Here is a 15,546-nt window from a genome sequence, read left to right on the forward strand (position 1 = left end):
ATTAGTTTTTGGAAATAGGCAGTATTTTCTGCTTTGCTCAGCCTACACTGACTAATGGGAACCTTAATAGCTTCAGAACATTTCCTCAAAGTGAAAACCTAGGGAAATTCATATTACATGAGTTGAATATGAGAACTCTCCTGCTATTAAGGGTACTTGATATTTTTCATAATGGTCTTTTCATTTCCCTCAGAGTGAGCTACAGAAAATGAGGCCTATTTTAGTATAAATCCTCTCTGTATGACAACATTCTAAAATAAAAATTATAGAAAAAATAATTTTTTCTGTTTTGAAATTTGCTCTATAAATATATTTGTATTGTAGACCTGTACACCATTAATCAGAATAGACAGTTTTCCTAAAAGTGCCTTTCTTTTCTTATATTTACTATTCTTCCATGTTACAGGCTGAGTTGCGTTCCCCCCCCCACAAATTCAGCTGTAGAAGTCCTAACCCCTGGTACCTCAGAATATGATTGTATTATATGGAGATAAGTTTCTTAAAAAGATAATTAATTTAATGGGGTCATCGTGGTGGGCCTTAATCCAGTATGACTGGTGCCATTTTAAGAGCAGAAAATTTGGACAGGGACAGGTGCAGAGAAAAGGTGGCCATCTACAAGTCAAGGAAAGAAGCCTCAGAAGGAAAACTCTGCTGCTCTCAGACTTCTAGCCTCCAGAATTGTGAGAACAATAATTGCTGTTATGTCTCTCAATCAGTGGTACTTTGTTATGACAGTCCTATCAAACTAGTGCATTCCATAAAAAACAAACAGTTTAAAGCTAACCCCAAATTACAAGGAAAGCGAATTTAGGAGCTCACTGACTAGTTTGTAATTTTGTACTAGTGGTACCTAGTATGTTTCTTGGAAACAAACACAGGAACATTTCTCAGGACTTGATTGTTTTTGCTTTGCTCTCCGTGTGTGACACATCATGTGGTAACCCTCCATAACCCTCCATCTACTCTAGATTTAATCTAAAATAGGACTTTTACTACATCCACTATTTAGCATTATGTTATTAGAGATGTCAGTGTAAAGGACTGCATTTCAGGAAAGAAGCATGCTGGCCACAAAACAAAACTAATGCTATGCATATAAAATGAAGAACCACATGCATAACAATGAACAGAACTGCTCTGAGGAGAAACCAGAGGCATCTCCAATTCAAAATGCAAATCTAAACTCATGCTAATTATTCAACATCTTCCTGAGAGTCATGGCTATTTCCAGAATAGGGGAGTCTAGGTCCCTAGAGGATTTGCTCAGCATTCCCTCAAATACCAAGTTACCTTACATTAAAAATAGAACCCAGTTTATGAAAATGAGACCACCCTCACTTAGCGGGAATGTGACTGATAACTCTTGTGTAAAGTGGCACACACAGTGTGAACTGAGGGGATTGTAGTGCCCTACCCCCAGGGGAAGTTCCTTAAGTCTGTAAGCACAGTTTTGCCCACAGATCCTTCTGGTGTGAGAAGGCTAAGGCATAACCTAGAAAGGTTCTTCCAGTCACTTCCATTGGAAGCTTTTATTATTTTATTTTATTTTATTTTATTTTATTTTATTTTATTTATTTTATTTTATTTTTTTAAAGATTTTATTTATTTATTCATGAGAAACACAGAGAGGAGAGAGAAAGAGGCAGAGACACAGACAGAAGGAGAAGCAGGCTCCATGCAGGGAGCCCGATGTGGGACTCAATCCCGGGTCTCCAGGATCACGCCCTGGGCTGAAGGCAGCACTAAACCGCTGAGCCACCCAGGCTGCCCCATTGGAAGCTTTTAGAGCTGCTGTTCTATCTGCAGTGGCTCGGGACAGCTGCAAAATTAGGGAGCATGGCAAATACAACCCAGGATCGTCCTGGGCTCCAAGGAGACCCTAATACTAACAAGAGTGTGTTTGAGACTTTTAGTGCTGAATTTCCTTTGGCTGTCTCTCCCTGAAGATGGCAGACGATTCTACCCATTAAATGTGTAGGTGTTGGATGAGACCATTGTCCCCCTGTAAAGATCAGGACTGAGGGATGTGCCTTTAGTCTCATCTACCATTGCTTCCAAGAGTTAAATTTGAGGTTAAAACCTGTGCATCTGAGACATCATCTTCTTATTTGTATTAATATGAAAGAAGTACCAAAAGACTTTACTCTTGAGTTTCCAAGAAAAGTCCAGCTTAATTTAATACCAGGATTTTAAAAAACACATCTTGTCTTTTGTGCTTTATTGACAATCTCTCCAATTCAATTCAATACTATATTTATTTAAGGCCACCAAATGCTGACCTTATAGGGCATGCAGAAGGTAAAGACTCAGTGGTTCAAGACCCTCTGATTTTGTCCTGGTTTCCTTTATATGTGAGTCCAAGGCAAGGTTGGCTTCTAGGGTGTGTAACCAGTGTAGCTGCAAAGGTCGCCACACTCAGAGAAGAGCTCCCACTCTCAGGTTTGATGCTATGCAATTACTGTCATGAAATTCTTATGTCATGAAATTTTATATATGATTCTGTTTTATAAGTGAAATCTGATGGGACAATGGAACATGCAGTGGGGGCTGGGAGTCTTGTTCACGTGCTGTGCTGTCTGCCTCTCATGGAATGGCTCTCAGCCTGCTCCCTAGCCCCTCTGTGGTGGCTGCTGATACCTTCCCTCCCAGCAGGAACCTGGGCATAGGCAGCACTCGACCCGTAAACATCCCCATGTCCAATGTCCAGCATATAAAAAACACGACAACGAGTCAAGAAAAAGTCAGTGGAAGAAAGAAAAAAATATTTTCTCCTTGATTTTTAACAAGGAAGCCCACATTTTAATTTTTCATAGGGCCCTGAAAATTATATAGCTAGCTGGTCCTGACCCAAAGCCATTCCACCTAGTGATAAATAAATCATCTGTCCCCCTTGATATTTTCAGCAAACTAAAGTCTCTTTCAGTTGCATCACCTCTGATGTCAAGGGCTTTGTGTTTGCTGCCTTGTCAGCTCCTTCTGTCTGCCCTGCCCCAGTTCAGAGAGAGATCACTTGCTTTGTGCTGCAGTCTAATTTGATATAGAATCATAGTTGAGTGTTTAGCCCCCAAGGAATTTATAGTGCATGTGGGAAGAAGAGACACAAATTTATGTCCAGAAATTAAAAGAACATAGGTTAAGGAAGTTTTAATTAATGTAATGGGGAAAAGAATGACAACTCTCGGAATAAAAGCAACTGAGTTGGAGCCAGGCTTACAAGAAGGTAAATACACACTGGGTCATTTGGTGTCTCTAATATTCAGTATCCTAAACTGAAAACAATGAGAACAAAGATAAGACTGTATTATTGGGTTTAATGAAGATGAAATGATTTCATGCATATGAAATTATTATGTGATTCTTAGCATCCTACAATTATAAAAAATAAAAATAAATATGTGCTGACTGCTTCTAAACATATGTGGTGTAAGAATAATATATTCAGTAGAAGAAGGCAGTGGAGTCACCAGTGAATTTGGAATTTGGGTAGATAGTAACCAGAGATTCACTTTTTCTCTCTGAAGGTTAGGTGTCAACGATTATTCTGACTGTTTTCTTAATGTTTTTCTCCATTAAAGCCTTTCCTTTAAGTTTTCCAAACAATAGATACTCCCCCAAAGGAGTATTAACTGTGTACTTTATGCACTCTGAATGCCCAGGAAAAAGCAGGTATCGGTGACCCTATCGCAATAGTCATTAAGTTCAGTTATGGAAAACTGCACCTTAGGGTACTTGCAGACACCGGTAAAGAAACTTGGAAGTTTGATGAAATAGAAAAGGGCTATAGATTCCTTCTATCCAAGCTGCTCAAGACTGAAAGCATGCTTAATGGATTTACCAGCAAATTCACTGGGTCCTTCTAGTAGGCAGGATTTGTACAGTGTATTACTATCCTTCCATATGATAAGGACAGACCCCTCCTCCATCCAACTGCAGTCCTTTATGCTGAGCATCAGTAAGCCTAACAAAAGTAGAGCTGGGACTAGGACCTAGGCCTCCTGGTTTACAATTAGTCACTAAATCTGACAAATTTTACTGATCACCAATTGCTAACTCTGAGGATACACTGGAGACTTTAGCAGGATTTGTCCCTCTATTGTGAAGCTCTCACTCTGGGAGGAGATTCACATTAATCAAATAGTTACACATTTAAATTAAATTCAACCCTCAGAAGAATATTGCATCATGAGATCACAAAACAGAAAATGTTAACCTTTTCTGGGAGGTTGGGATCAATGAAGCTGAGGGGTGATATGTGAGCCAGGATCTAGAGGAGGAGTGCCAGTTAGCTAGGAGATGACTGGGGAAGAGAGAGAGAAGTGTCTCAGATAGAAGTTCCCTTGGTAGGATGAAGTGTGGCAGGTGTGAGACATAAAGCAGAGGTGTGTGGTTGGTGTGCTTGAAGCAAAGACAGAACATGGAGTGTGGTGTGGGAAAAGACTGGACAGATAGGCCCTGGCTGAATTACATGTGACTCATGTTAATATTCATTTAGGAATAGTGAGAAACTGTTAAGTATTTATTTTAAGTGGGGGAAATGGAAATATGTCCATTTTTTTTAAAAGAGCTCTTTTATTTTAATATAGACCTGGACATGATGAATATGGAATTTCTTTGAGACATCCTATGGCAATACCAGTGGGACACCTGGTTTAGGGAGACCATAGCTCAGAGGGAAGGCATGTGAACCATCTGTGTATGGATGGCAGTTGAAGCCCTGGCTGTGGTGAGTTCCCTTAGGGACTCATGCAAATACAGCTAACAATTTAGTGACTGAGGTTAGAGGAAAATGAATCCTAAAAAGGAATTTGATGGAAAGTCAAAAGAAAAGTTAGTACACCGGTGGTCATGGAAACCAAGGGGCAGAATGTTCTAAAAAGTAGAGTGTGTCATGGTGGAATATACTTTTGATAGGTCAAGTTAGAGGATGACTAAAATATATTCCCTGGTTTAGTGACTTAAGATCACTAATGACTTTGGTGATAACATTGGGATGGGGTGATGGAGTAGTAGCATGGACACTCAGAGAAGTGATAAAGAGGTGAGGAAGGGAGAAAACTCTTCAGAAAAGTAAGACTGAAGTGATGCAGTGAGACAAGGGGATAGCTGGATGAATTTACCATTACATCAAGCATTCCTGCTTGTGAGTCTGAGAGTCTGGATTTCTACTTCACAAAAACACACGTGGTTAGACTCCAGGTTGTTGCAGGGACAGCTCTGGGGTTCAGAGTATCATGTGTCTGGTTCCAAAATGCCAATGAAATCCCACATAAGCAACCCATCTCATGAAATAAACCTCCAATATCCTATGTACCACACTCAGGCTGCTACTGGAAGGGTCTCAAAAATGAAAAGATAACATTCCACAAACCATATGATGTCTTTATTTTGATAAAAGTACAGCTCTGGGAAATATCTTAATATGAACAAGTAATGTTTCTGTTAATATGGCTGTATTTGAAAGTAATAGATTCACTCTCTTATATGGCAAGTGATGAGAACAGTTCTGTTTTCTTAACAGCCTGTTTCATTAACCAAAGCTGTTTATTTCTTAGCATTAACTCACTGATCTTGACACTTGGATAAGCAGAGACTATCTAACATATATATTTATTTATGATTCCTCCAAACCTGTCTTCTCTAAGGCTCCTTTAATTTTTATTGAATGAGCTTTATGTTGGTGAAATGTTGCACTTACTTGTCATTTTCTGGGAGCTGTAATTTAGCATCTAATGAATGTAGTTCACGGGTTGCTGAAAAATGCAAAAGATCAGCAGCTGATGCAGGGGGTTCAAATGGGACTCCCGGATTAGGCTGAGAAAACACTTTTCAATGTGTCCTGGACAGGAAAGTAAAAGTGGGCAGTTTTCAAAGGAAAATATTGATGGATGTTGAATATACTAAAGACGGACACTTGTTATGGTAAATTTAATAAATAATCATTAAGTATATTAAAAGCCCTTATTTATCAACTGCTGCACAATTATGATGTCATATGTCATGCTATGGGTTTTGCAAGCTTATTTCATTTAATCACTGCAACAACACTATAAATTGGGCAAATTGCTTAACTTCGCTGACTTTCAGTTTATAAATCTGCAACACAGAGATTATGATGTTGATTAAACTTATAAAGCCAGCTTAAAGTGGGAAAAATAAATTTGAAAACTAGCTCCAGACTTCTACTTCTGGTTAAGATAAAGTAACCAAAACTTACTCTCTGACCTGAAATAACCAGGATCCAGGCAACATGGCTGAAATAATAGTTTTCAAGAGATTGATAGGGTGAACAACCATTCCAATTTAAAAAGATTATCAATGGAAAAAGGATAGTCTTTCAAAAAGAGCAAAAACACCAATGATAATCCATTCCTTCCACCACATAGAAAAATAAACTAAATATTTACATAAACAAACATAAGCAACATTTTTACATAAATTTACATAAACGTAAATGTAAAAATTTAAACTATAAAACATTTTTAAAAAATGAACAAAAGAGGGATGCCTGGGTGGCTCAGCGTTTGAGCCTCTGCCTTTGGCTCAGGGTGTGATCACAGAGTCCTGGGATCGAGTCCCACATCGGGCTTCCTGCACAGAGCCTGCTTCTCCCTCTGCCTCCTTCTCTGTATCTCTCATGAATAAATAAATAAAATCTTAAAAAAAATGAACAAAAGAAAAGGTTACTTTGGCATAGTGAAAGAGTTTTTAGGTCCAGCACCAAAATCATTATTCATAAAGAATTGCCAAATTATACTTCACAAAAACTAAAAGATAATTCTGCTTTTTAAAAAATATTCATAAGAGAATGAAAAGACAAGCAGTAGACTGGAAGAAATTATTTGCAAAACACATGTCTGATAAAGAATTTGTATCCATAAAAAAAAAAAAAAAAAAGAATTTGTATCCAGAACATGTAAGGATAGCTCAAAACTCAGTAATAAGAAAACAAACAATCCGAGATTGGATCCTCAAAGATGCCAAATAAGTACACAAAGATGATCATCATCATTACTCAATGAGTATAGTTATATATCTATTAGAATTACTAAAATTACAAAGTCTGATCATATCAATTATTGGTGAGCCTATAGAGGAAGCAGAACTCTCAGACACTGCTGTTGGGAATGTGAAATGGTATAACCACTTAGGCACACAGTCTGGCTATTTCTTGGATAGTTAAGTATACTCCTACCACACGATCCAGCCATTCTGTTCCTAGGTGTATTTCCAAGAACAAAGAGAGCATATGTTTATATGAAGATTTGTAGAAGAAGTTTATAGTAGCTTTGTTTATAACAGCATAAAATAGGAAACAACTTGAGTGTCTTTCCATAGGTGAGTTTATAAATAATCTGTGGTATATCCATAAGATGGAATGCTATTCATCAATAAAAATGACTTAACTATTAATACATGAAACAACATGAACAAGTCTCAACATAATTGTGGGGAGAAAATACAAAAATATATTATTTCTCATGGTGGGGAGTTTTAGCCAGCTACTGGCTAAAGACTAGAAGAGTAAAGAGAAATGTGTAGTTAGACCAGAGAGTTACTTGTAAATGTGAGAACTAAAACATAATTTTTACTGCAATTTCCTTATAAAAGGAAAATATTAGAAGTAACAAAAATACTCAGCAATTGGAACTGCAAAACCCTACAACGAAGCCACTGGAGAGCCTGCTGTAGCTCTTTGTGTACTTGTATATAATGACCTCTAAGATGATGAGTAAATGACAGAAGCAAGGCACAGAATGCAACCTGTTGGATAAGAAAATCAACAGCATACATACACATATTATCTGGAAAGATAACTAATGAAAATGTGCTTATAACTGAGATGTCTATAAGGAAGAACACTAACTAGGGACCAGGAGTAGGAGGCTAACTATTTACTGGACAGTTTCTTATACTTTTGGAATTCTGCACCATTTGTGCATATATGAATTTTTAAAATAATTAGTTTTTAAATTTATTGTGTAGTTAGATGAAATTCACATAGCCTAAAATTAACAACTTTTTTTTTTAAAGATTTTATTTATTTATTCATGAGAGACACACACACACACACAGAGGCAGAGACCAGGCAGAGGTAGAAGCAGGCTCCATGCAGGGAGCCCAACGTGGGACTCAATCCTGGGTCTCCAGGATCAGGCCCTGGGCTGAAAGCGGCATTAAACCACTAAGCCACCCGGGCTGCCCATAAAATTAACAACTTTAAAGTGTACAAATTCAGTGACATTTAGGATGTCCAGTGTTGTGTGGCAATCACCTCTATCTAGTTCCTAAACATATTTATCCCTCTCAAAGGACAACTTGTATTCATTATGCAGTCATCCTCAATTAATAATTAGTTTTTAAAGGAAACAAACAAAACAAAACCCTGACCACAACATGCAAAGCTATCTGCCATCTGCACCACCTTAATCAATTCTAGCCATACTCCTTCTTCCTAGGTTGAGTCACAAAAGTCTCCTTTCTGTGCTCCTTGAATTTACTGTATCTTTTCCCCATTACCTTTTTACATGCTGCTCTTTCTACTTCTAACACCAAGTTCCCCACTTTTCATCTATCAAACTACTAATCCTTTTGAAGCTTCCCTAAATGCCCAGACCAGGATTCTAGCCAGGTTTGCTGCCCAGAATAGGAAGCTCTCCCATAGCTATAGAGGTCATGAAGCTAGTTAGTGATGTCATTGGGATTCAGACCTAGGAAGACTGAGGCTGAAGCTTCTGATTTTAATAACCCAGCTCTGTTAGCCATTCACTGGCACATCTAGTTCTATTTAATTCACATCTGATAGTACAAAGGTAATTCTTCATAAATGCAAACCTTAGTTCTCAAATACATGCAGTCTGAGTGTTGGGACATATGATGTGTGTCCCTTTTGGCTTCCTGCATAAACTTCCAGGGTCTATCACAAAACAAGACACATGTAGGATAAATTATTTTGAGCATAAATGAACATTTGGGGAGTGAGAGTAAATGGAAACCAACCAGCCAGTCCTGCAGTGACACTAGTGGCCAAAGGTGAGAAGGCAGCCCTGACTACTTCCTTTTCCTGAGCTCTACACCATAATCTGCCTATAATGAATCACATGTGAAATTGGAGAGGTGTTTCTCTTTCTTTCTTCTTTCTTTCTTTCTTTCTTTCTTTCTTTCTTTCTTTCTTTCTTTCTTTCTTTCTTTTTTTAAGATTTTATTTATTTACTCATGAGAGACAGAGAGAGAGAGAGGCAGAGACACAGGCAGAGGGAGAAGCAGGCACAGAGAGAAGCAGGCTCCATACAGGGAGCCCGACGTGGGACTCAATTCTAGGTCTCCAGGATCACATCCTGGGCCGAAAGCGGCACCAAATCGCTGAGCCACCCGGGCTGCCCATTGGAGAGGTTTTTAAGGGGAAGGAAGCAATACACAGATCTTGAAACAGCCATGAAGGATTTTCAATGTGTGCCCCATATTTTAATGCACAAGAAAACAAACTACAGAAAGTTGCAGAAAAGAGGTCAAACTTGCATTCCTTGAGGCAGTTCCTTGGGGCCTGACATCCTGAGCAAACCATTTTGGATCTTTCCCTGAATAATTGGTCACTGGCTAGACATTTTTAGACACCTGGATTGCACTCCAGGGTTCTATAAGCCTTCAGGGGGAATGGGCCTGGGTTCTTTGGCATGAAAGCCATTCTCTTCATTGTGCATATGAAAGTGATGCCAGGGATTTTGTACTCTTTTGAAAAGTGGACACCACAGCTATATGTCCTATAAAGCTGGCTGCCATGGTGCAATAAGAGGAGAAATACATCGTACCACCTTGATGACAGCCTGTACAACTGAAGCTGAGGATATAGATGGCTCTGAGAAAATGGAATCTTGTAGTCTTTGACAGTATGATTATTACCTGCTGTCAACTTATATGGTATTTTCACAAAAAATTACTCATTATAATTCATGCAGATACTAATTTTGTCATCAAATATAGCTTAGGAGGACATTAACACTTTAGGAATTTGTATACTAAAATTGGCTGAAGTGACTCTTTCAACAAATGCACAAGACCACCCTAACTATACCCTTCTCATTCTGAGAAATCTGTAGGATTGCTTCCGTCTTAATGTAGGGCATCAGAGAAAACCAGGAGATTCAACTAACAAGGCAGTGTCTGGAATTTGGAGACAATAGCAGAATTGGAAATGGTTTACAAGGGTTCTGTGACTTTTTTTTAAACAGAAAATCCTCCTTTTAGCAGTAGTTTTAACTTTTACTTTATGTTTTTTAAAATTTAAATAAAAAGCTCTCATATTTGTGAAGTAGTAGTATTTGGCCAATGTTCACTGGTGAAAGAATAATGTATTTTTGATGCTATGTGGTGATGGTGACAACTAACATTTACTGAGTATTCACTAAGAATCAGGCACTGTCCTGTATACTTACCCTTCCTGCCTACTTAAATTCTCATAACTACCAAATGAGAGAAGCAATATCATTATCCCCATTTTATAGCTGTGAAAACTGAGCCATGGGTTAACAAAATTAAATAACTTGATTATAGTCACATAGCTAACCAGACATATGACTATTGTCATCACTGCATTTTGCCACTTTCTGTTTATAGCAACCAGTTACTGAGTACTTGATCTTGATTCTCATGTTGGTATTTTTTTCATAACAAATGAAGTAGATCTCATCATTTTATAGATAATACAACTGAGGCTTATATAAATTAAACAACTTGTCCGTAGTCACTTCTGTTAGTGTCCCCTAATTTTCAACCTAATAATTAAATCTAAATCTCATGTATTAGAGAATACTTTTGCTCATTTCTCTGGATATGAAATTTTGTTCTTGTCTCCAAGGATATCATATTTCCAAATCAGCTCAGCTTACACAGGCCTATGCACAGAGAACCACTTTTTTTTGGACCCTGGCAGAGAGTTTTCCAGTCTTTAGGAATAAAGGCATATATCTGATACAAAAGAGACCTTGTCTTTATCTTGGTTTATCTCCACAATGAAAAAAATCTTGTGCCCTGAATCTAATTGCATAGAATTGATGTGTGAAGTGCAATTTTTTATGTGTTTCATCTTCAAGTTGTTCTTCAAGGGTTTAAATCTTTGTTCCAATAAAAAGATAAAAATAAATTTCGGTGTTAGATTGCTTATGTTGATGTCTTATCTTGATCACTGTAGAACTGGAAAATTTGCTTCCAGCAGAGATGTCTATAGGAAAGATTTGGTTGTATTTTCCAAATGTATTTACAGCCATAATAATGTGCTTGGCTTTCATTTTTTAGCACTTTATGTAAATATCTTAATTAACCCTCACTTTACCCAAGACCTAGGCATTGCATCCATTTTAATGAGGCACAGAAAGTGAGAAGCAAATGGGAGGTCATATGGGCAGAAATATAATTGCCAAAGGTCACATAGTTAGTAAGGGACAGAACCACTGATACTATAGGCACTACTTACTAGGCATAGTAATGTCATCATTAAAATTAAAATGACATGAAAGGGCAATTCAAAGGACATGCTAGAAGTAGATACATTGGGAGAAGCAGTGGAAGATGAAGGGGTTTCCTGCTGCCATATGAGGACATGATAAAATTAAAAATAAAGTGTGTGTGTGTGTGTGTGTGTGTGTGTGTGTGTGAAGAGGGTGAGGGAGAGAGAAGAGGAGGGAGAGGGTGAAGAGAAGAGAGAAAGAGAGAGAGAGAGAGAAAGAGATGGAGAATCTCTCTGGCTTAGAAAGACAAATGTTGAGAGAGGACATGAGCTATGGCAAAGGAAAGTACAAAATGTTGTTTGCCATATGGAATGACATGCAATTTGAATCAAAATATTTGCCATAATGGAAAACCATGTGAAACTCCACTCCATCATTTACCAGCTGTGAACTTGGATTGGACAAGCTGTCTAATAGGGATGGTAATTCTGTCCCCCTAGTGTCACTGTTAGATGCTAATGAGAAAATGTGGATAAGACCCTCAGAAACCTTTGGCACATCTCTTATAATGTTATATTGTTCCAAGGTTAAAAAAAAAAAAAAGACAAGTCAGGAGGGCAGAGTAGTTGTTGTCAAATATTTAAATGCACTAACGTGGGAGAGGGATTAAATGTTTTTTTTTTCTGATTACTGGTGAATAGAAACAAATTAGTTTTGACTAAATGACAAACCTAGTTTCAATGGTGACTGACTAGAAGGGGACAGTTTTCCTTCAGAATGTGTGGACTTTCTGTTTTTGGAGAGATTCAAATGCTTGTGGTCACTGGATAGTATAAAGGAGATTTGAGTGTTAGATCAACACAAATTCAGGTAAACTATAAAGTCACTTATAATCTTTGTAATCTATGGTAATAACAAAAGTTAACACCAGGAGAAAGTGGATTTCTCTACTGATTTAGGTATCTCTAGGCCAAGGACTGCCTTCTTTAAGGCAAATTTGTAACAAATAGAAGAAAATCTTATTTCTTATAACAAGTGGTTTGTTGAAGGAATTATGTTTTATGATACATGTTTTGGAAGGCCTCTGGGGCCACTTATAAAAATGTGTCACCTTAAATATGATATAAGTGGAAAATATAATTACTTTAAAACATGTCTAAACAAAAGTTTGGAAAATATTATGTTGGAATTGCATGTTTGTTTGTATGACTCCTTTTCTAAGGCAGGTGTCTGTAAACTCTTTCTACTAAGAGCCAGATTGTAAATATTTTAGGCTTTGTGAGTGGTTTCTGTGTCAACTGCTCAGTTTTGCTGTTGCAGCTCTAAGGCATCCATAGACAATATGAAAATGAATAAGCATGGTTATCTTCCAATAAATTTTTTAAGACAATGACTTAAAGGCAGTATTTTGGTAGTCTTAACTCTAGAGCTCTATGAGGGCAATATTCCGTTAGGTTTCTCAGTTTCAAGCAAAGTAATCACCTGTGCATAACTTGAGTAGAAAATGAATTTATTAAAGCATATTTGGCAATTTGAAGAATCCCTAAGAGGCTAGGGAACCAAGATTAAATGCCACAGAAAAGAAAAATCACTCTAGTTATGCTTCAGAACAGATCCTATAAAGATACCTCTTATCCTAGGCACCTAAAGGTATTTCCAGAACTGAGACTACCACTGTCCCTGGATACTGAGAGGTACTATCTCTTTTACTGTTCTCATCAGCCTGACCAGAATAGAATCAGTGATGGCCATGCTTCATTGCCTCATCAGCTGTGCAATCTAAGGCCAATGTGGATGACTCTGATTTGTAGAGCCAGGTCAAATGCCTACATCTTAGCTGCAATGAAGGCTGGGTATATAAGTATCCAATATTTTCATCTTACATGATTGATGCATGAGATGGAGAATTACCTAAACATAAGAAAGAGGTTCCATTTCTGGGTAGTAAAATATATCTACAAATACCCACTATAAGAAAGATCCTTTTTTTTTTTCACATTTATTTCTGTGGTGCCTAACATGTTGTCTAATCTCTAAGAGATTGGCAAGAATAATATACTTAATAAATAAGAAATAGAAAGTAGAAGAGCTACTAAAATATTGAACTTTTAAAGGTGATACCATGAGAATTATTTTCTTCCCACACTCTATACCTAAGCTCTACTTCCCTACTTTGATGAGAAGACAATGGCCTTCTCATTCATTCATTAATTCACTAATTAATTGACTATTTGTGAATGTTCCTTTGTGCCAGGCAATATGATAAGTGGAGGAGACAATTATGAGCATAAACAGAAGTAGAGCCTTCCCTGATGGCATTCCTCATCTAGGTGAGGAGAAAGACATCAATAAGAGGAGAAAATGTAAAATTCCAAGTTACCTAGCTGCTACAAATAGTATTCAGAATATATAAAGAACTCTTACAACTTGACAACAAAGGTAAACTACCAAATTAAAAAATGAACAAGGGACTTAAACACTTCTCCAAAAAAGATATACAAATGGCCATATGTATATAAAAAGATGCTTAACATCATTAGTCATTAAGAAAATGCAAATCAAAACCCACTGTGAGATATCACTTCATACCTATTAGAATGGCAATAATAATAATAAAAATAATGTTTTGCCAAGGATATGAAGAAATTGGAAACCTCATTTATTACCAGTGAAAATGTAAAATGGGGGCAATGGCCAAATGGCCATCCAAAACAGTTGGCAGTTTCTCAAAAGGTTAAACATAGAGTTACCATAAGACACAACCATTCCACTCTAAGTATATATCCAAAGGATTGAAAACAGGCACTCAAACAAATATAAGTATATAGATATTCATAGCAGCACTGTTTGCAATAGATAACAGGTGGGACCCTTGGAAACTAAATACCCATCAACAGATGAATGGATAAACAAATTGTGGTATATATACAGTATGGAATATTCTTCACCCAGAAGAAACTAAGTATTTATTACATGCTACAACATAGATAAACCTCAAAAACATTATGTTAAATGAAAGAAGCCAGGCACAAAAAGTCACATATTATATAAACAACGTAACCTTACACCTAAAGGATCTAGAAAAATAAGAGCAGGCAAAACCCCAAAACAGTAGAAGAAAGGAAATAATAATGATTAGAGCAGAAGCAAATTAAACAGAAACTGAAAAAATGATAGAACTGATCAATGAAACCAGGAGCTTGTTCTTTGAAAAGATCAACAAAATTTATAAACCTTTAGCCAGACTCATTGACAGGGGGAAGGGATTCAAATAAATAAAAACAGAAATGAGAGAGGAGAAATAAAAACTGACATCACAGAAATACAAAATAAGAGAATATCAAGACAACAAATTGGACAACCTAGAAGAAAGGGATAAATTACTAGAAACATATAACCTCCCAAAACCTATGGAGGAAGAAATAGAAAATTTGAGTATTCTGATTACCAACAATGAAATTGAATCAGTAATCAAAAAACTCTCAACAGGAGTACCTGGATGGCTCAGCTGGTGGAGCATGTGACTCTTGATCTCAGGGTTGTGAATTTGAGCCCCATGTTGGGTGTAGAGATTACTTAAAAATAAAATCTTGAAAAACAAAAGCAAAAAACAGCCACCGACAACCAAACAAAAAACCAAAAACAACTCCCAAAAACAAAAGCCAGGACCCGGTGGCTTCACAGGTGAATTCTACCAAACAAAGAAGAGTTAATATCTATTTTTCACAAACTATTCCAAAAAGTAGATAGAAGAGGAAAGAAAGCTTTCAAAATCATTCTATGAGGCCAGCATTACCTTGATATCAAAATCAGATAAAGACACTACGAAGAAAGAGAACTATAGACCAATATCTGATGAACATAGATGCAAATATCATCAACAAAATGTTAGCAAACCAAATCCAACAATACATTTAAAAAGTTGTTCATCATGATTAGGAGGGCTTTATTCCTGGGATGTAACAGTGGTTCAATATTCACAAATCAATGTGATATTTCACATCAACAAGAGAAAGGGTAAAAGCCATATGATTTTAATAGATGCAGAAGAAGCATTTGACATATTAGAGTATCATTCATGATAAAACCCTCAGCAAAGCAG

General features: G+C 37.0%; 1 long non-coding RNA gene across 2 annotated transcripts in view; it reads right to left on the bottom strand.

Moving 5' to 3' along the window:
* Positions 1-15,546, bottom strand: part of LOC144301132 (uncharacterized) — a 93,682-nt gene that overhangs the window by 63,578 nt on the left and 14,558 nt on the right. The window contains exon 5 of one of the 2 annotated variants that reach the window (XR_013367863.1): positions 5,412-5,839. The exons of the other annotated variant lie outside the window; for it this stretch is intronic. This is a non-coding gene — a long non-coding RNA (uncharacterized LOC144301132). Of the gene's footprint in view, positions 1-5,411; positions 5,840-15,546 lie in introns of those variants that run through there. 2 annotated transcript variants of the gene reach the window in all.

Source organism: Canis aureus, chromosome 29, assembly GCF_053574225.1.
Source record: "Canis aureus isolate CA01 chromosome 29, VMU_Caureus_v.1.0, whole genome shotgun sequence".
NCBI classification, from domain to species: Eukaryota; Metazoa; Chordata; class Mammalia; order Carnivora; family Canidae; genus Canis; species Canis aureus.